This window comes from Thamnophis sirtalis, unplaced genomic scaffold, assembly GCF_051295495.1.
Source record: "Thamnophis sirtalis isolate CommonGarterSnake01/CBP01778 unplaced genomic scaffold, rThaSir2_p1.2 scaffold_1, whole genome shotgun sequence".
In the NCBI taxonomy this organism is placed as follows: Eukaryota; Metazoa; Chordata; class Lepidosauria; order Squamata; family Natricidae; genus Thamnophis; species Thamnophis sirtalis.
The window spans coordinates 144,491,433-144,514,664 of record NW_028261381.1 but is presented as its reverse complement, the minus strand read 5'-3'; positions in this window follow the sequence as shown (position 1 = coordinate 144,514,664).

Sequence of the window (23,232 nt, the reverse complement as noted above, 5' to 3'; positions counted from 1 at the left end):
AATGGGATTAGGCAGTTTGTTGGAAAACCATATGGCTGCAGTTCTGAGTTTATTATAGATTAATTTTTATTTTAGTTGTCTGTATTGGTTTCTTATGCTATTTTGAAGATACTTTGGATTGTAGTTTTGTATGTTGGTTGCCACCTAGAATTGCTACAATGAAATGTGTGGCCAACTTTTTCAATTTTGGCTTTTTCAGGAATTTGTCAAATTAGACACTCTTCTGACTAAATAATATCTTTTGGTTTATTCTATTGAAAATTATTTTCATGTGAGATTCACAATGTGGTTTTACCAGACCTGTCTCTTTATATTTCATCCTTGATGATATAAAATTAATTTAGTATAGGAACAATTTAATTACCTGAAATAAAATATCAACTCTTCATTAATTGCTAAAATTGTATGCTGCCTTTCCATGAAGTGTTGATTCAGCTAGCTAACACAACAAAATGCAAATAATAATCACTCCTAAAAACAAGCAAGCAAAATAGTAAAACAATCCTGTGTTCATTACATATATTGAAGTTCATCTCTGTATTTTAAAACATCTGAATTATGTTATAGAAATCCTTTTAATATTGTACTATTTCAGATAGAGCAGGCAGATTGTCAAATATTGGAATACATCTTCATGATACAGTCGAAGAAGATAGTTACACTTTGTGTCTCAATTCCACTTCTCTCTGAGCTTTATAAGTATGTATTTGCAGTGGCCTAGTGGTTAAGACGCTGGGCTTGTGGACTGGAAGGTTGGCAGTTTTAGATCCAAGCACCACATGATACGGTGAGTTCCCATTCTTGCCTTAGCTCCTGCCAATCTAGCAGTTTGAAAACATGGAAATGTGAGTAGGTAAGTAGGTACCACTTTGGTGGGAAGATAACAGTGTTCTGTGGGCCTCGGTGTATATGCCAGCCACATGACCATGGAGAATGTCTTTGGACAATGCTGTCTCCCTCAGCTAGGAAATGGAGATGAGCAATGCCCCTTAGAGTTGGACACAACTGGACCTTTTTTTAACACACCTATACTCATAATACGAACATTCAGGCCAGAGTGACAGCAGAAAACAGACATTCAGATGATATACTGCTGTCATGCTGTTTTTATCTGCTTGCAGAACAAGCATTTCCTTTGGATGAACTTTTCTGGAACTACAGTGTTTTACATAATTCATTATTACATATGCTACCACTGGTATTTGCACATTCAGGATGTCTTTTTAGTAATTGCCATCCTTGAAAAGTAAATGTGGGCTCAGTATAAAATACAAATAGTGCTCTTGAAAATCAGAATAAGAAAAATGTGGCAAAAAGTGACTAAGGAATGAAAAATATGTCAGATCACATTTCTGCTGATTTTTGCTATACAGTATCAGCCTTGGTTTAATATGGCAAAAGGAAAGTTAGTTCAATTGTTTGTTAGGGACTATATAGGAACAATCAAGCACATGAATCATAACATATCTCTGTTAGCTTTGCTATGTGACCAGATCTAGAATCAAGCTTGCTAATAGAATCAGGCTTTTTTCATTCCGAGCACAAAATATGGGCAGAATCTGTCATGTATCTTACTTTTTCTTCGCAGATTAATTCCTGGAACAAAACAAGTCTCTTAAATGTATATGGCTGCATCCTGCCATGGAAGGGGTGAGAAAAGCTGAACTACTGTTGCTTGATTTTCCTTGGCTCAATATCATGTCATTAACTTCAGTTATTTATTATGTAATAAATAAATTGATGTACATTGCAATGCATGTCTCTTTCATCTCTTCATTCCCAATGTTAGATTTAACCCTGATTGGAAAATAAATAAATAAATAAATAATCATACTGCATAGAACATGAATATTCTAAATTGTAATTAATATTGGTAGAATATATACTTTCTATCTGTCTATCTATTTTTTCTTCTTTGCAGGTAGTTCTCAAATTACGCCCACTTGTTCAGTGACTGTTCAATGTTTCAAGGGTGCTGAATGAGTGTTATTTATAACTAGTTCTCAGAGTTCCGACTGTCAGAGTACCTTTGAGGTCACATGACTGCAATTTGGGCGCTTGGCAATTAGATCATACTTACCGTGTTTCCCTGAAAATAAGACAGGGTCTTATTTTCTTTTGACCCCTGAAATAAGCACTTGGCCTTATTTTTGGGAAGGTCTTATTATTTTGGGGGTGCAGGAGACGGCAAGCGGGATCACCTCATGGCTGCTGCTGTGTTGCAATATTTTTGGGGAGGGCTTATTTTTGGGGAAAGGCTTATTCTAGTGCATTTGCTCAAAAGCCCAATTGGGCTTATTATCCCGGGAGGTCTTATTTTTGGGAAAACATGGTACGTCCTTCAGCCACATGATAGTTATTTACAACTTTCCCTGTCAGCTTCTCACAAGCAAAGTCAGTGAGGAAGCTGGCAGGAAAGGTTGCAAGTAACTCTTGCACGTTTTTTCCTGAGAAGTCCTACTTGAGAGTACAAGGGGTTCTCATACTCTATAGCACCTCCTACCTGTCTGCTCTCCATAGTAAACACTTACCTACAGCGCGCGCCTGCGTGCCCATGTGTGTGCGCACGTACACACACACACACACACACACACACATATAGTCCCATTCCTTCTGCTGGCCCACTCACACTCTATAAACAACTAGTTATGTATCCACTCCATTCCTGCCACTTTCTACTTAACAACCCATACAGTCCTGGAAATATGTCTTTATTTTTATTTTTTAAAATATTTTAGTGTTTTAATTGTAATATTTTTTTTAAATTATAAGCTGCCCCGAGTCATTGATTTAGATGGGTGTGGAAATCAGAAAAAAAATAAACAAATTGTGACTTCTGGGGATACTATACAACTGCATCACCTAGTGACAGTAATCCTGATACCAATGACGAACTTGTAACTTGAGCACTAAATGTATGTACGGTATCTCTAAATTATGTGTATAACGGAATAGCAGTACTTGAATTACACTATACAAATATCATTGTATTGAAATAACTACAGATTTATAATAACAGTATACAAAGGGAAAAATTATCTGGTAAAGGCACTAAGACCTCTCCCTCCCTTGCTGTAGTGGCCTGATCCAGACAATTTCCTTACAAAATGCTAGGAAATTCTGACCACTCAATAGAGAGGCCTCTGGCATTACTGTATATTTTCTCAATTGTTGTTAAAGAGTGAAAGGAATCCCCTAACAAAACAGTTTTTTCTTTCTTTCTCTGACCTTGCGTAACTCATTGAATCACTACATTTGGAAATCACCATGACTTGGGCACAAAGAAGGAAGAATGTAGGATGTCAACCAAAAGGTTATACTCCCCTTTTTTTAACAATAAGACACAAAGGTTTTAGCATAATGGAAACGTTGTGCTGTACTAAATTATTTCCTGATACAAAAGCAGCTAACTGTAGTTTTACGTAGTTGGCTCAAGAGAACTACACTGGAAAACAGTAGTTTTTTTAAAAATAAAATCAATACAGAGCTCATATCTGAAAAATGAATTTGAAATATTAAGGTAAAGATTGATATGTTTTCCAGAAAAAATATTTGCTTACCTTTATTTCCTGGTTTGCTCTGTTGCAGAGGCTTGAACTACTACTGGAAAAAAGTGGAGGGGGATTTTCTGCCCTATTGGATATATTATATTCTTCTAAACCAGGGGTGTCAAATTCAAGGGCTGCAGGCTGAATCTGGCCTGTGGTGTGCTTAAATCTGGTCCGCGGGGCCAGCCTGGAAATAGCAAAGAACTGGCCTGCTGTGCTTCTAGCAGACAAAATGAGGTATGGTGTGTGTGTGTGTGTGTGTGTGTGTGTGTGTGTGTGTGAGAGAGAGAGAGAGAGAGAGAGAGAGAGAGAGAGAGAGAGAGAAGGTGGCCCCTGTGTGGCCCATTTGCTGTCAAAGTGCTTCAGGAGGCCATCCAGACAAAAAATCGACCACAAAAACGCCTTTTCCCAGCTCGCCCATGGACAAGGACTACAATGTTTACCAAGCCCTCGAAGAAATCCACTTTGACAGCCCTATTCTAAACTTTGACTTGTTTGAACCATTGTGTATGAATGAATAAGCCAAAGGTCTGGGTTCACATTTAACACTAAGCTATCAACCAATGTTTACAAGTCACACTTTTTGGATTTACCTCAAATACTAAGTCAAAACTAACCAAACAATTCAGGTCAAGTTTAGTGGGAGGTGTGACTGTGACTTCTCCATTGGCATGTTTAGTGCTCAGGATTAGTGTGGCCCTTTTCATGGCCAAAAGAGAGATGCGTCAAAAGAAAGAGGAAAAAATAAGAGCAGAATTTTGCATAGAAATGGTACTAAATATAGAAATAATTTGAGATTCAGCAGATCATGGCATACTGGGGAATATTGAATATTTTTGTGCAGATGCAAACTGTTTATGGGCAACTCTGTGTCTCCAGTTTAAAGTGAATTTGGATTGGAGGGTTCTTTAAATAAAGGACTATTCTCTGTAAAATAAACACTTTTCTCCTTGATGCCTTTGAGTCAGTCTTGACTTCTAGCAGAGTGTCTGGACAAATGACTGCAGTTTTCTTGACAAGGTTTTGATAATGGTGGGCCAGTGGTGGGTTTCAAAAATTTTTGGAACCTGTTCTGTAGGTGTGGCCTGCTTTCCGGGTCCACTGGTGGAACCTCTTCTAACCGGTTCAGTAGATTTGATGAACCGGTTCTACCGAATAGGTGCGAACTGGTAGGAACCCACCTCTGGTTCAAAGAGTGGTGTGCATTCAAAGAGTTGTTGGGGACTTGAGTTTGCTGCCTCCGCCATTTAAAACTCATCTTTCTACTTCTACTACTTTAACTTTGTATCTAACTCTTGTTTTTAAACTGTGTTTCTTTTATATGGTTTATTGTTTTCTCATTTGCAAACTACCCAGAATCACTTTGACAGTGGAATGGATGTGATAAACAAACAAACAAATACTGTAAACAGAATTTTCATGATTATTTTACATTTTTTAAACCAATTTGCAAAATTAGTACACGCAGATGTTCCATTGTCATGCATTCATCATGTTTTTCAATAATCTGGATTTCTCCTAATGTTTCCAACTTCTGGGCTGTAGCCCATTAGTGGATCATGATCTGTTTGCAACCAGGCTGTGGAAACGGTGGGCAAGCGCACGCATGTCCATGTACATCTGCACTTATATGAGCAGTGGGCAAGTGTGTGCATGAGTGCTCCATTTGCGTGAGAGGTGGGTGCGCATGTCCAATGCTTGTGCAAATGGAGCTGCGTGCACACGTGTACTTGGAGACCCCGTAAGCGAAACCATCCCCTCTCCCCCCCCCTTCCTGCCCGTCTGCAAAGTTGAAATGGTTGGGGAACTCTGTCATAATCTGAGTAACATATTAATAATATTAATTCATTCATATGTATTTCAACATCATGTTTGGATTTTAAGATACTATAACTAAAATGGTTGGTAATATTTTTTCATTGTTTCTGATGTGGTACATCATTCTTTTGCTAGCCAACAGTTTATATTTTTGTGCTGCAGTAGCCATCTTATTTGTTTTGTTCCATTTAATCTCTGATCACATGATAACCCTTCCTTCCTCCAAGTCACTTGCTGACCCTGTGATATGCAACACACGAAACTATTAAATTTAACCTCACCCATTATTTCTTCCTCTTTCTGTTGGAATAACCAAGAAAAACCCACAATGAACAAAGTTTTGAGAAAATGTGTAGAAAGAAAGTTCAGATATAGACAGTATATTGAAAAAGTATCCTTTGATAAGCAACCTCTGGAGATTTTTTTTTACTTGAAAAAAATGAATATAACAGTTATATGCAATCCTCTCCCTTTCTCAGAATTATTTAATCCATAGGTGTCCAGAGGTGACCATGATAGTGGCCACAATGGTGTGATTGATGGCTTTGTGTGTGTGAGAGAGGGGGGGGGAACAAAAGCTGAAGGTTCAATCACACTGTTGTGACTTTTTTTAACCACACGCTATGGTTTACCACACCCTTTGATTTAATCCAAGGATACCCAACCAGGAGAAGACCTACCGTAATAAGAGTATAAGCAAAGACTTACTGGACCAGATCAAGCAACTGTCTAGTTCAGATTCATATTTGGAGATTCAGAACAGTCAAGTAAATAACTTACGTGCTAATTTGTTAAAGTATTTGCTGCACTCATTGTAAAACTGGTCAAGAACATGTCCTGCTTTAAAATAGAATATTGCATATTCTTTGAGAAAAATCCTCTCATTCTGATAGTTCACTGGCCCCCAAATGTTACTCCGGAAGCTATTGTAGGGTTCATGTAAGATTACAATTTTTAAGTTTGCCCACAATTGTCCATAATTTTCTCCTCCACATAATTCTAATGGTAATAGTTCACATTTTTGGAGGTGGGGATAAAGTGATGATAGCCCAACATGAAATAATTAGCTGATTTTGGGATGCCCTGGAATTTATAGGAAATAGTAGATGGAAAGTTGAGAAAAGAATAAATGAGTGGAGTGTCCGAAATGAAGCAGTTTTCAATAAAATATTTTACAATGGGATAATTACTTTATTAAGGTTACTTTATTAAAGGGTATATTTTACTGTTCAAGAGGAAGGATATAATTTCAATCATAGAATTTCTCAAATTTCCACTCATAATTGGAACACACCCCACAATGTTTTTCAGAAGGAAATCAACCTTCACACCATAACACATTGTGAAGCTGTTTCCTTTGCTGCTATTACTGAATTATTTATCCTATATTTTTAATATTTAGCATTAGAGATTTTTTCTTATATGTGTGTAAATAATTTCATCTGATGTTAGAGTAAACTCTTTATTCTTTTCTTGGAAGCTATATTCAAAATGTTTCTATCTGTCTTGCCAGGGAGCCATTCCTGCTTAAATTTTGTTAAAACTTCTGTTATGAATGTATACAATTAGTTTTGCCATAGCTGCCTATTCAGCTATTTTCATTTGTCAATCTAATAACATTGTGGTTTCAGGTCATTTTTTTAAAAAAAAAATCTACATATTTTGATTTATTTCCTTTCAATACTTTTAAGGTTTTGTGTTTTTTATGATTCCTACATGCAATGTATCATTTCATTATTATGGGATTTCCAACATTGATTATATTATTTGTCCAGTTTTCAATCATTGTGGAGATACCTACCATCTATAAAACATTTTATACCATTTTTTTCCATAGTGATTCCCATTGTTCCACTGGGATTACTTCTTTGAAAAGTTGCATCCACTTTATCATGCAATTTTTAGTTTCTTCCATCACTGTATAATATTTCAGTAACAATTAGTAAATTTGCTGCAATAATCAACTTGGCTCTATATGAGCATTTTAAATTCTGTCATCTTAAAATAACATTTCTCAACCTTGGCAACCTTGGCAACTTTAAGATGTGTGGAATGGCTGGTTGAACACTATCTTAAGAACTCTCCTTCTTCGTTAAGATTATTTTTCATTATTTGGGAAAGAATATGGGTAAGAAATGTGAAATTTACACAGGCACAAAACCTGAGAGAAAATTTTTATAAGATGTTTTATAGATGGCATTTAGATCCTAAAAAGCTGGCTTCTATGTATCCGAATGTACAGACTAAATGTTGGAGATGTGGTTCTCTCGATGCTACATATTTTCATATATGGTGGACTTGTCAAAAGGTTAAGGCATTTTGGATAAAAATGTGGTGGATCATGCAAAATATCTTCAAAAGAAGGATAAAGTTTACTCCTCAGTTATTTTTACTAGGTATATGTACTGACTTTACAGCGGTAGAGACCAACTTGGTTCTGCACCTAATAACGGCAGCAAGATTGTTGGTGGCGCAATACTGGAAGAAGGAAGACTTGCCTACAACTCAAGAATGGACATTGAAAGTTACAAACCTAGCTGAGATGGCTAAAATATCGGCATATCTTAAAGACCACTCAAATGAGAGATATAAATGAGACTGGAAAAAATGGATTGACTATACACAAAACAAATACGGGACTAAGAAATTCCAGATAGCCTATGCTTAAGATTAGGAATAATCTAAACTGTTCAAAGTTTGTGCAACAGGAAGAAGCTGAATTCAACGCAGAGATGTTATTGACTTCCTTTTTTTATTTCCTTTGTCTTAATATATTTTAGATTGTGTTTGTTAAAAATCTACACCGTGTACGGGCTCTGGGAAGTCGGGGAGGAAAGGGGGGTGGGGTCTTAGGGGAGAGTGGGGGAGGGGGATATATAGTATGTGTTAGATTTTAAAGTAACGTGATTGCACTTGTATACTGTTGCTCTTTAATTCCAGTGTTAAAATAGGACAAGCTGAATATATTAATAGATAGTAGAAATACACCGAAGGGAGGAGTAGAGGGATAGAAGAAAAAGGGGTAGAGAGGGTGGGAGAGAGGATTGGAGGGAGGGTGAGAAGGAAGGGAGGAAGTGTATCGGGAGAGAGGTGTGGTAGAGGGGGAGGGGAAGTAGGGTAGAGGGGAATGATGGAGGGAAGAGGGAAAGTTGGAGGGGGGCGAAAGAAAGGGTGTATGGAGGCTCGAAGAGGTACATTGGGTTTCTATTTTTGGGGGTATTATTGACAAGAGGAATGGCTGTGTTTATTGTTTAATGTTATATGGCCCCAGTTCTGCACAGTATATATGTGACTGTACGAAAATGAAAATGGAAAATAAAAACACATTTACAGTAAAAAGATTATTTTTCATTCTTCCAGCAATTATTCAAGGTCTTATAAAAAAAAGGAATATAATGTAATTAATCTGTTTGCAGATTGCATGCTTATTCTTCCTAGGAATTCAAGAAGAAAGATATCTCTCCTGCAATTGGAATTAAATACATTTCATGCAGCAGTAGGATTATAAATTAACACTGATAAATAATCTATTATGGTTCATCACACAGTCAGCCAGAGGTTGAGATCTCTGATAGGCAGATATGGATGTTTCATGCTGTTATTCTTATTATTTTTTAAATTTATATAGCACTAGCTCTCTGATAAGGCAATCCTGTGTCAGCTATCCTTCATAAAAAGATAAATATAAAAAGAGTTAAAACTTTAAAACTATCGGGGAAAAAGGAGCCAATATAAAAAGGATAAATTATAAAGCTGCTTTTAACTTTAAAATATTTTTTTAAAATCATACCATGAAAAAAGACCAATATATTATAGAGCACCAGGGGACATAATTGGAGAGGTGTAACAATAATATTCAGGAAAATTTATATCTTTTTATGCCCCCGAACAGACTAGACTAGACTAGACTAGTTTAGAATACTTTATTGGCCAACTGTGATGGGACACACAAGGAATTTGTCTTCAATACTCTTGGTGTACATACAATAATAGTAATAGATCATTATTATTATTGTTAGTGGGAAGGCTTTCCAACCATGTTCTGAGAGTGGGTACAATATGTTGTCCAAAAAACTGCTTTATGTTTTATATATTATTTTGATGGCTTATGTTAATTGATATAAATGATCTAATGGTATAAAAATATTATTAAGAATGTAGCTTGTCCTATGCTTGCCAAGTTTGCTAATTACTATGGCAATATCCCAAAGGCGCTTTTCCAAAAGGCAACTGGACTTTCTTGGTTTTTTCCCCCTTGAAAACGTTTTACTTCTCATCCAAGAAACTTTTTGGGGAAAAAAAGCACCTTTGGGGCAACCATGACTTGGATGGTTGATTATCCCCATAGACAGATATCAGGGCAACAGTACAACTCTCTATGGATGCATTTACAAGTTTATGCTTGCTTAATGAAGAGATTTGTATGGCTAGGAAAGTATGGGACAGAATGGGGTAAAGCCCTTCATGGTATTGGACCTGGGTACTTGAGAGACCGCCTGCTGCCAATTACCTCCCAAAGGCCCATTAGATCCCACAGATTAGGCCTCCTCCGGGTTCCATCTACTGGCCAATGCCATCTGGCTACTACCCGGGGGAGGGCCTTTTCTGTGGCTGCTCCGGCCCTTTGGAATGAGCTCCCCGCAGAGATTCGGACCCTCACTTCTCTCCAGGCCTTCCGTAAAGACGTTAAAACCTGGCTGTGCCGGCAGGCCTGGGGTTGATGACTTCCCTTCCCCTCTCGAATTGTGTGACTGTTGATTGTCTTTTAAATTCCCTTGTATCTTTTTTGTTGTATTTCCTTTGTGTTTACCTTCCCCTCCCCTTGGGTTTGTGAGCCGCCCTGAGTCCCCCAGGGATTAGGGTGGCATATAAATAAAATAAACCTTAAACCTTCATCTTCTTGTATTTTGACATTTTCCCTCTCTATACAAATAGTAACCTTTGTCACCAGCTGGCAATGGCATTATAGAAGCAAAAACAAATTTAAATGTAAATAAGGAAAGCTCAGTGAAATAGAAGAGCAGTGAGCTGTGGCAAATGTAAGACGCAAAGGGTTCTTTAAAAAAAGCAATTTCGTTAGATTATAGAATAAAATACCAAAACACAAAAGCAAATAGTAGCGTTGGAAGAAATGTCCTGGGTACAGTTCCAAGTGGGGAGAAAGATACTGGAAACATGGTGGCTGCTTGGAAAGATAGTTTTAATGGTGGACAGGATCACATGGCTTGAGATGCTGAGAAAAACGGGGATCACATGAAGAAAAAAGGGAAAAGTTGCTGAGAGAGCCTGAGTTATATGCCTTCTCTGGGCTCCACCTTAGAGCTTCCTGTTCCTGTGTAAGAAATGTATTCTGATTGGTGGTCAGACACCCAGGGGGCGGGAGTCTTATCAAACTTTGTAGGCTGTCTGTCTTTTGAGTCCCAAGCTTGGTTGAGCTGTTGCTGGGTGATGATGTAATGAAAGGGTTTTGGGATTCCTATTATGGCTCTGCCTGAAGAAGGTAGATTTTTGTTATATAGCATAGACTGGCTCAGGCCTTAATGACCCATTGACAAAGGGGTGGGTGAGCGGCTGAGTTTCTGCCTCTATTTTAGGGGAAATATTCTGCAATTTTAATATTTCCTAAAATATCTCATTTTCCTAGGAGTGTGGTGGGTGCTAATTTCCTACAGTAGGACACAGTGGAAAGGAGAAAGGGAAAGAAAAGTGAGGAAGGGAGGGAGAAAAGAAAAGAAAGGGATTCCTGACTCCCTCTGTTGCAGTAGAATAAAGCATTAAGATTGAACCTCAACTTTTTACTTTTCCATAATAATATAAACTAGCCATTTCTATAACAACACAGCAATCTAATCAATAAAACCCCAAATCAAAGTTTTGTTTTTTGCCCCCCTCAAGCACAAAGCCCAACTCCCTTCTTCCACCCATAGGTGGGTTCAGTCTGTTTCTGACAGTCTTCTTAGCTGGCTGCTTGTTGCTCTCTTTATGAGGTCAATCTGCTTTGCTCCCCCCATCCCAGCATCTTGAGCCTCTCCAAAGTGCTTCTCAGCTTCTCGTTACATGTGAAACCTCTAGCTTTTCACAGCACATTGAGTCAATTGCCAAGAGTTGCTCTGATACCTCATTACCCCTTTCCTTCCTCTTTTGCTTACAAGTAGTATTTTGGGAATTGGAAGGAGGATGGCTCCCTCTTCTGCTCTTGTAGCGTCAAATGCTCTTCCTTGTCTCTCATCTTTCCCCTTGCCATTCCAAAAGCTGGAGTTTTGTATGTTTCTGGGCTAGCTCTCTCTTTATGTTTCTCCTCAATTAGTTACCTTTTTTCCATCCCATGCCCCCTCTCATTGCCTGATTTTTATGGTTGGACTTGGTTAAACTATAACGTTGAGTCAGCAAGTCTGGAAATAATTTGCTATCTCTCTCCAATCTGTACGTGTTTAGCATCCTGAAATGTAGCTATTTAGCTTACAGCCTTTTTTGCCTTGCACCCAAATTTCCCTGCAACTCTGAGTTGCAAATCGAAGTCCTGGTTGACATTGCTAAGTGAATGCTACAGGGATTACGCAAGGCAACTTCCTGTTGGCTTCCTACAAATAAATGAGTGGGGAAGCAGGCAGGAAGTTGCAAATCCCAGGTGGTTTGTGGGTAGGGTGGCAGGCAGTGAATGGCTCCTGCTATGTGAGGGAGGGTGGAAGAAGGTGAGCTATGAAGTGTGTTGAGGGTCGGAGAGGATGCACAAGGGTGTGCAAGAGTGCAAAGGTGTGTGAGAGGTATACACTCACCTTCCCTACCAGTTCACAAATGTGAATGTGCCTTCCACGCATGTGATTTGCTTAAAAAATGGGCCTAAATGGGATGCCGTAGAGCAAGGGTGTGGAGAGGGCACCTGTGATTTCTGCTACCAGTTCAGGTGAACTGGTCAGAACCTCTGAATTGGCAAGGGTCGGAGAAGGTGCATGAGGGGTGCAACAGTGTTTGACAAGGTGTGGGGAGAGCTGGGGAAGATGTGTTAGATATCCCCCCCCTGACAGAGGTTTCCACCAAGGTCCTCTGTTCTGGCGGGAACAGAGGTTTGATCCCATTGGTCAAAAGGTCTGACAGATCCCTTTAAAAGGGGATGCTGCCAGACCCTTCCTCAGCTGGATGTTTACTTGATTTGCAATAAAAAGCTGTTGTTACTGGAGCCTTTGTGTGCTTTCCTTTACCCGATCGAACACTAGCAAAGAAGGTGGGATCGGAAGGCAACTAGGTGAACAAAAAGAGCAAATGTGATTCAGCCTGGAGTATCCTGTGTGGCATTGAGCAAGCCATCGCTGAACAACGAAATTGAATCAGGATGGCTATGCACACCACGCCAACTCCGTATGATCCAGCCACCGAGCACTGGGAATTGTAAATGCTACGATTCAAATGTTTCCTCAAAGCGAACAATCTCACAGGCGTTCCAGAAGCCCATAAGAAAAACATATTCCTCAGTTACTATGGCCGGGAAGTGTTCGAAATGGCGAAAAACCTCTCAGAACCAATCCCGCTCCAAGCGGTGGTCTGCACTACAACAAAGATCCACTATGCGCCCAAGCCATCCAAATACATTTGCTGGCACAAATTTAACATCCGAAACCAGATGGAGGGCGAATCTATCAATGAGAATGTGGCGGCACTCCGGAAAGCAGCACCCTACTGCGAATTCCAAGACCTGGAAGAGCTGATTCTGGATTGCATAATTTGCGGTGTGCAAGATATTACTTTGCAGAGGAGGCTACTCGCTAAATCCAACCTCTCTCTGTAGATCGCACTAGATGAAGATAGGGCATCTGAATCAGCCGCCAAATCAATGGAAACTCTACAGCTTCAGAGTGCACCTCAGGATGCGCAGAAAGGTACCCGCGTGCATCGCGAGACTACCGAGCCTGAGACCTCCGAAAGCGAGGAGGAAGACAGCTACCACATGCGCAGTAGCCACACAAAGCCGGCACGAAAATTCAATTCACAAGTTCCGCCCTGTGCCAACTGGGGAGGAGACCATGCTCCATCATCCTGCCATTTTTGCGAAGCAACGTGCCAGCGATGTGAGCTGAAGCGGCACATCACCAAGGTGTGTCGCAGCAACTTTCCTACCGCCACTAGGTCCACAAAACCACAAACAGCAGCCCAAACCAGGGGCTTGGCAAAAGTACTCATGGGAGTTAGAAGGCGATGATAGAATCGCCAACCATACGTCTGTTACACAAATCCACACCGGGCACCCAAAAAAGCTGAAAGTCACTGTCCTCATCAAGGACTCTCCATGCGAGATGGAGATCGACACCGGGTCGTCACTGACCATAATCCCATGGTCAGTCCTCAAGCAAGCGATCCCAATGCTACAGAAGCGACACCTCCGACACCCTGATGTCTGCCTGCATGATTACCAGGGGGAACTAGGTCACCATCGTGGGCCATGGCACCTTCCGGACTTGATTGGTTCCAAGTTTTGGGATGGAAGTGACCGGAATCAACTCTGTGAAGGGCGACAGCTCTGAAGCCATCTTTAAGGAGTTCAAGGACGTTTTCTGCACCAGTCTGGGGAGGTAAAAAGGAATCCCAATTTCATTTAGCTTGGACCCCATAATAGCCCCGATTAGGCTAAAACCTAGGAGAGTATCTTTTGCTCTCCATCCTAAAATTGACAAAGAAATTGATAAACTTGTGAGCCAGGGCATCTTAGAGCCAGTCGATCACGCACGCTGGGAGACGCCAATTGTGACACCTGTCAAGCTTGATGGGTCTGTCCACATCTGTGTGGACTATAAGTGCACAATTAATAAAGCATTACAACAAAACGCTTACCCTACACCCATTGTACAGCACCTACTACATTTGCTCGGCCCAGGAAAAATCTTTGCAAAATTAGACATGGTGCAGGCATACCAACAATTGCCAGTAGATGGCGCTACCGCAGAGGCCTAAACCATTGTGACGCACAGGGATGCATTCAAATGCCCCTGCCTGCAATTTGGAGTTAGTATCGCCCCTGGACTGTTCCAAAGTGTCATGGAATGACTTTTGCAGGGGATTCCATGAGTTGTCCCCTATTTCAACGACATCTTGGTATCGGCTGCAAATGAGGCGCAACTTTTAAAATGTGTAACAGTTTTGGCCAGAATTAGAAACAAGGATCTCCGCCTCAAAAAAGAAAAAAGACAGATTAATGTACCAAAGGTTGAATTCCTAGGGTACCTGATTGATGGGTCTGGAATCCACCCGACCTCACAAAAAATTAAAGCTATTAAGGACGCCCCTACACCTCGCAATCAGACTGAACTGCAGGCATTCCTTGGACTCCGTAATTTCTACAGCATCTTTCTCAAACAGAAAGCCACAGTTGCTGAACCATTACATCGCCTCCTAGCCAAGAACGCGAAATGGTCCTGGCGCAAAGCCGAGACCGCTGCATTTGTCGCAGTAAAATGACTTTTATCAGCGGATTCTTTCCTAGTACAATACAGCCAGACCCTGCCAGTGGTGTTGACCTGTGATGCCTCCCCTTTTGGTGTCGGTGCTGTCCTTAGCCAAATTTTGAACTGGGTGTGGAGGGGGTGGCCCAAGGGCCCTGTTGGGGCTGATTTCAAAATGTATTTTGGCAAACATGATGAACTGTCGGTCATTAACGGGTATTTGCTGTGGGGGGGACCGGGTAATTATTCCCAACCATCTGCGCATTGCAGTACTAGAAGCATTACATGTAGGGCATCCTGGGATCATCAGGATGAAGGCGCTGGCAAGGAGTTAAATTTGATGGCCTAACATGGACAGGGAGATCGAAGAATGGGTGGCCACATGCACACCCTTTGAGGAGTCCAGACCAGCTCCCCCAGAGGCAGCCGCTAAGGAGTGGAAGTGACCACAAGCACCATAGTCCAGGGTGCACATTGACTTTGCTGGACCAGTTCATGGCCAAACATTCTTCATAGTTGTGGACTCAAAATGGTTAGAAGTAGTCCTGATGACTTCCACTACAGCGAAGTCGGTTATCAAGGTACTACGGAGACTCTTCTCAATGCACGGCCTACTCGATGTCTTGGTCTCTGATAACGAGCCCCAATTTACTGCCATGCCATTTGAGACCTTCCTAGCATCTCAAGGAATCAGACATGCCCCGGTCGCGCCATTCCAACCGGCCTTCAATGGGCAGGTGGAGAGAATGGTAAGATCCGCAAAAGAGGCCCTCACTAGGATGGGCCCAGGTGATTGGCAAACAGGAATCGACCTCTATTTACTGATTCAATACATCACACCCAGTGCTACCACTGGGAGAAGCCCCTCTGAGCTTCTCATGGGCCGCCGTCTAAGGTCTCACTTAGACTGGCTACATTCAAATTATTCCACTTCATCACCCCCCGACTCCACAAGCAAGGTTCGATCTTTTACCATAGGTGATTTGGTATACGCCCACAACTACACCGAGGAACGCTGTGGATTCCTGCCACAATAATTGGAATTACCGGTCCTCGATCATATACAGTAGAGTTCGAGGATGGTAGAAATTGAAGAAGGCATATTGACCAACTCCGCAGCCGCATGTCAAACTCCACGCTTAGGCAACCAACAGTAACTCCTGCACAAACTAGTCAAAACCATGCAAAACAAAATAACAGTCCTTCCAGGTCCAACCCAAGTCTGAGAATATCAGAAGACTTATCTGACTTTGATGCAGGCCGGCAGCTAGCTCCGAGTGAGTTAACTCCAGAAGCTCCAGCCACGGCCTGTGAAAAGTTCCAGGAGTTTCCATCAGTCAGAGTTGTGGAGCAAACAAGTCCGTCCGACTTGTCTGAAGGAACCACCAACACTGAACTGTGCAGTCGGGCAGAGCCACACAAAAGCCCGCCTATCTGCGTGACTACTTCATCAATTGGATTGCTCCATCTTAGAGGGGAGGGGTGTTAGATATTTCCCCCCCAACAGAGGTTTCTACCAAGGTCCTCTGTTCTAGCGGGAACAGAGGTTTAATCCCATTGGTCAAAAGATCTGATAGATCGCTTTAAAAGGGGATGCTGCCAGACCCTTCCTCAGCCGGAGGTTTACTCGACTTGTAAAAAAGAGCTGTTGTTACTGGAGCCTTTGTGTGCCTCCTTTATCCGATCAAACAAGATGCATGAGAAGGTGTATGAATGGCAAAGGTCAGAGATGATGTGCACAAGTGTGAGGGACGCATAAGAGACTGGTGCAGCACAAGTGCAGAAGGATTGAGGGATGGTGTGCAGTTGGGGGAGACTTACCCCAGTGACTTTCTGCTGGCTTCCCCACTGCCTTTCTGGGAAACTGGCAGGGAAGGTTGCAAATTGTAATCATGTTTGGGTGGCTGGGACAACTAGAATAGCAATAGCAATAGCAGTAGACTTATATACCGCTTCATAGGCCTTTCAGGCCTCTCTAAGCGGTTTACAGAGAGTCAGCATATTGCCCCCAACAATCTGGGTCCTCATTTTACCCACCTCGGAAGGATGGAAGGCTGAGTCAACCCTGAGCCGGTGAGATTTGAACCGCTGACCTGCTGATCTAGCAGTAGCCTGCAGTGCTGCATTTAACCACTGCGCCACCTTGGCTCTAGAACTCTGAGAACTGGTGAATGAACACCATTTATTCAGTGTTATTGTAACTTCAAGCAGTTGCTGAACAAATGGTCATAAAACAAAGGTTCCTGTAATTGGAACAAACCACTAGAGGTCATTACATCCTTTTCTGTGTTAGCATGATTACACAGTAATATAATTGAAAGGTCCAGTTTCTTTTTTATTGCCAGGCTCAATTACTTAACCAATGGATAAAGTATTAGTACTGCCAGATGTGGGTGCAAAAAATTTAGATTCGTATTATATGGCTTTTCCTGCCATTTAAGAGTCACTGGATTTTTGTATCACAGATATATAACTTCATTGTAGACAAATATTAATGTGAGTTCTGCTCCATTGCATTCCAGTTATATTCTAAATTCCCAAAAGCATCTCTTATAATCCCAAATGTGAAGCATCCTAAAATGAAAGTGTAAATAGCCAAAGGTGAACTGGAATAATATGGTAAAGATGCACTCCTCATGCTTACTATCAGCACTAAACTTCAAAACAGATATTTTAAAATTGAAAAGTAACTAAATAATGTTGCTGGCTTGGATTTCTTCTCAGTAAAAAGGATGTACAGTAGTTCCCCCCTCCCTACTGTATTCTCTTTGTATTTTGATACTTGTAGGGGTAGCATACCACCTAGTGGTAGCATCACGTTAGTTATGAGGCTAAGATGCTAAGTGATGATGATATTTATTTTGAAATTAAAGCTAAAAGAAAACAATTTAGCAAGAACTGAAATATTATATATCAGTGCTTTCCAAACCTTTTTTTCCTTCATTACCAAAAACAACATATCATAAAATCTTATCAAACCTCAAGGACCAGTCATGAATTCCTTCCTTTAGCATTGTCCAAACAGGTGCTAATAAATGGCCATAACTCAAGGGCTACCTATATTATTATAAAAATAATATCATTGAATGAAATTATTTTATTAGAATAGCATTGTTTAAAGTTTAATGTTTTTACATACTTGTTTTTATAATGTTGTAAGTTGTCCAGAGTTGCTCAATAGTCAGATGGGCATCATATCAATTTAATAACTAAAATTTAAAAAATGTGGTTTGCAAACTATGCTTTATGGCTATATGAGAACAAGGCTACAACCGTGGCTTATTGAATGAAACATGTTTAAAATAACCCATAGGTTAATGTAAGTTGTACTTTTTATGGCGGCTATAATGAAACAAAAAATAATATTTCCAGTCAGGCTCACTAATGGGGGCTTAATTAATAGTCAGCATCCATTACCTCAGGAAAGCAAATTTTCTGAAGATGAACTACCAGCTGCTTGGAGAACATTCCTATCCTATATTTTATTTTTAGAACAGGGCAGAGGGAACCCAAACATTTGGAGAACCATTCCTGGAGGGAGGGGAAAATCTTCTGGCACTCCCTCTTTTCTTAACCAGGTTTAGAGTTACTGGGATTGAGGGGGTGGGAGAATTTGAGGTCTAGAAAGGTGTGGAGTGAAGGTATGGGGAATGTGGCATGTAGCTGTAGGACAGGGGAATGGAATATTTTCAAAATGTGGTATGTTCCTTGCATGCCATATCCAAACATTGGCAGACAAGTAATACCCAGTCATGTTTTAGGATTTAACTAAAGCAGCAGCTGATTGCAACCCTTCTGAATGCTGAACATGCAGGAATAATATGTAGAAATGGATATCACATGTGTCATGGCTCAAAGAACCATACTTTGTAACAGAGAAAATCAAAGCTGTATTACCTACACTAAATACCTGCATATTTAGTTAATAGTTAAAATAATTGTTTAAACATTATTTTTAATGGCCCCCAATAATTGGGGATGCTTTTAAAAATTACTTTAAAGGAATTTAAAAAAAATTAAATACCATGAGTATTATTTTAAAAGAGACATCTTGTCTGCTTTCCTATATAGGAAACACTGCTTCTTCTAAGATGAGGTTTACTAAAACTCCCACAAATGTAATCTAAATACAAAGTGTTGGGAGAAATATCCATCTGGTTTAGTTCCAAGCTGGGAGAAAGGCACTGGAGCCAAAATGGAGGCTGGAGGATTGGAAAGAGGGCCCATTTATTGATGAACAGAACCACATGTCTGGTGCAGTTGACCACATGGAGTTGAGAGTGGGAGGTATTTATACCTTTTCTTGGGCTTTGCACTTGAACTTCCTTTTCAAGAAGATGTATTCTATTGGTTGTTGTCAGACTCCCATGGGGCCATGAACAAATCCTGGGAGTTTGTCTAAGCTAAGTTTGGTTGGAGTTTGCAGGGTGTGTGTGGTGCAACTGAGGTGATGCAATGAAGTGGCTTTAGGGAATTCCTATTGTGGCTGAAGGCTAATCCTACTTTTGTTGGATTTGGGGTGGGGATATTTGCTTATGAATAGAGCTAGCCATCTCTTTATCTCTTAAGTGCTGACACCTGCTGAGGGCTATTAAGAAAGGTGGGGGCTGCTTTCCAAGAGCATGTTTCTCCATTTCTCATACAGGGAAATATAATATTCTGCCTTTTTAATATTTCTCAAAATATTTCATTCTTCTAAGAGAGGAGTGCGTGCTAACTTTCTACAAAAGAAAACTTCTGAAATAATACAATAATGGGAGATCTAGCTTTTTTTTATTTGTATGCATATACATATGTAACTGTATTTTGCAGTTTCTGAGCTTCACAATATCTGTTGACAATATCTGAAATAGATTGTAGTCTCCCAAAACAGATGAATGTTTCAGGTGTCACAAGACTCTTTATTGATGTTGTTATAACAGCTTAACACAACTACCCCTTCTGGAAGCTATTATAAGATGATGAACAACATGAGCTTCTCCTGCATGCCCTGTTGTAATTGCTTTTTAATAGGTAGTTTTAATTGTTTATGTAGAAGCTGTGCAGCATCTTGCTATAGTAAATTAGAATAAAATATGGATTAAAAATATAAGAATGAAGACTAAAGCCTGTCATTTTCTGCAACAATAGCACAGGGGTGTCAAACTTGCATCATCACATCGTTGTCACATGACGTATCATGACTTTTCCCCACTTTGCTAAAACGGGGGTAGGGGTGGCAAGTGTGTGACACATCCAATTTGTGGGGTACCAGTTTGACACCCCTGCTATAGCAGTAGCACTCAGCACTTACTTAAAGTCAGATATTGAGACTTCTGGGATGACCACTATGCTGTTTGGCTGTCAGCACCACTCCATTACATAATTAGGAAAGAAGACTAAGAGACTCCATGGATTGGAAATCAAAAGTACTTTTACTAATTATAAATGGTAAGCGAGCAGTAGCGAAGCAAAGTCTGCTTAATTAGGCGCGAAAGCAATTGATATATAGAATAGCCCGGTCCCCCCCCCTTAGGATCATAGCTCCAGTCCAATCATAAGTCCTTCAAGTGTCAGGTGTGAGATAACTTCAAAAAGACAGGCTGAAGATGGAATGTCGAGGCCGTTGATGCAGGCGGGAAACACACACGCATGCGCAATCCCAACGTCTGGTACATCCTAGAACATTCCTCCAGCACATCAATTAACCCCTCCCAAATACCAGCCCCCCCTTCCCGTTTCATGGCAGCTGAAGCAACAGCAAGGCAGAAGCTGACATCCGGCCGTCCCCCGGAAAAAGGCTGTCAGGCCTGGAAGAAAAAAAACAAACAAAATAGACAAACGACAAAACACAAAAAGAAGAGGGAGGGGGAATTAAGGCTTGTCGGGATAAGCAGCATAAAATTTCTGTAGCAGGCGGGGAGCACGAACGTGGGATTTATCAACCCATTCCGTGTGGGAGGGGGGAAAGTGCTTCCAAGCCACCAGGTATTGGATGCGATTACGGTGCCTGCGAGAATCAAGAATGTCACGAACTTCAAAATGATGTTCCCCATCAATCAGCAACGGAGCAGGAGGAGGTTCATCTGGGGGGCGTAAGGGGAAACCCGAACAGGCTTGATGAGGTTGATGTGGAACACCGGGTGGATTCGGTTGAGGTGTTTGGGCAATTGTAAACGAACAGAAACAGGATTGATGACTTTCACAATAGGGAAAGGGCCAACATATTTGGGTCCTAATTTCTTTGACTTCTGCGAAGTGTGCAAGAATTTCGTGGACAAATACACCAAATCCCCAGGGCGGTATTCATAGGGCTGAGTGCGTTTTTTATCGGCTTGCTTCTTATGGGCCTTATGGGCAGCGTCCAAAGTGGAAAGAGTCAGAGGCCAAATGCGACTGAGACGCTCACTCCAGTTCGCAACCGAAGGAACTTGTGGTTGCTCACTAGGCAATTCGGGAATAGGAACAAAATCTTGGCCGTAAACGACCCGAAAAGGGGTGAACCCCGTGCTGGAGTGAACCGAGTTGTTGTAGGCCACCTCAGCATGTGGTAACAAGTCGATCCAATCGTCTTGTTGATAATTGATGAAACAACGTAAATATTGCTCAAGGACGGAATTTGTACGTTCACAGCCGCCATTAGTCTGAGGATGGTAGGCGGAGCTAAGGCCTTGGGCGGACCCAATGCGCTTGAGAAATTCCTTCCAAAAATTAGATGTGAATTGGACCCCACGATCGGAGATAATACGGTCGGGCACCCCATGCAAACGGTAGATGTGTGAAATGAACAGTTTAGCTAATGCCTTGGCGGAAGGAATTTTGTGACAAGGCCCGAAATGAACTTGCTTGGAAAACAAATCAGTGACCACCCAGATAACGGTATGCCCCTGGCTTTCGGGAAGCTCAACAATAAAGTCCATAGAAATCTCCTTCCAAGGGGCAACCGGGCGAGCGACGGACTGGAGGAGTCCCTGCGGTTTCCCCGGCGGTTTTTTGGCGGCAGCGCAAACTGGGCAACTGGCCACATAAAGTTCAATGTCCTTTTTCAAAGAGGGCCACCAGAATTGTCTCTTCACGAGATGCAAAGTTTTTACGAACCCAAAATGACCCGCCAATCTGGAGTCATGAGCGCGACGAAGGACGACAAGCCGTAAGGATGCGGGGATGTATAATTTAGCACCAATCCACGGTAGATCGTCCCTCATGGTGCACTCGTCCCGATGGTTCAGAAACCAGTCGTCGTGAGGAAGAGTTTTTTTTAGGTCAGAAAGTAGATCTTGAGGCACTTCCCTCTGAGCTTGGGTCTGTTGACGTGTGAGTACCGGAGCTGCCAGGAGCGGTTGGACGATACTAAGTTTAGAGCAATTATATTGAGGTAATCTGGACAAAGCATCTGCCATGAAGTTCTTCCCGCCCGGGATATACTTTAGAGTGAAATTGAAACGGTTGAAATATTGGGCCCATCGCATTTGTTTGGGGGAGAGACGACGAGGCGTTCGCAACGCTTCCAAGTTCTTGTGGTCAGTCCAAACCTCAAATGGGTGCTTAGCGCCCTCTAGGAAATGGCGCCAAGTAGCGAGAGCCCAACGGACCGCGAAAGCCTCCTTCTCCCAAACCGCCCAACGCCTCTCCGTGTCAGTGAGTTTTCGGGAGGTGTATGCGCAAGGCTGCAAGTTACCTTGGTCATTGGCTTGCAGTAGAATGGCCCCTACGGCGACATCACTGGCATCAGCCTGGACGACGAAAGGCCGGTCGAGATCGGGATGCTTAAGAACTGGTTCAGCGGCAAAAAGGCGTTTAAGTTTCTCGAATGCCGCCTGGCATTCCATGTTCCAGTCCAAAGGCTTATTAGGTTTAGGCTTTGGGTCGCCTTTCGTCTTGAGCAAATTAGTAATAGGGAGAGCAATCTTAGCAAAAGAGGGAATGAATTGACGGTAGAAATTAGCGAAACCCAAAATTTTTTGCAATTGTTTACGAGTTTTGGGCGCGTCCCATTCAGTGACCGCCTTCACCTTTTCAGGGTCCATTTCAATGCCATCAGGGGAGATGCGATAGCCCAGATAGTCAATTTTAGTTTGGTGAAACTCACACTTAGACAATTTTGCATAAAGGTCAGCGGCACGGAGTTTTTTCAAAACAGTGCGCACCAGAGTGACGTGGTGGTCATAACTGCGAGTATAAATGAGGATATCGTCCAGGTACACGATAACGCCCTTGTACAGATGATCGTGCAAGATCTCATTAATAAGTTGCATGAAAACAGCAGGAGCCCCCTGTAGGCCAAAAGGCATAACCCGGAACTGGAAGCAACCAAGAGGGCAGTTGAAAGCAGTCTTCCATTCGTCCCCTTCCTTAATGCGTACTCTATAGTAAGCTTCTCGGAGGTCCAATTTAGTAAAGATGCGGCCCTTCCCCAGCTGTGCCAACAAGTCTTTCATCAATGGGAGCGGGTAGAG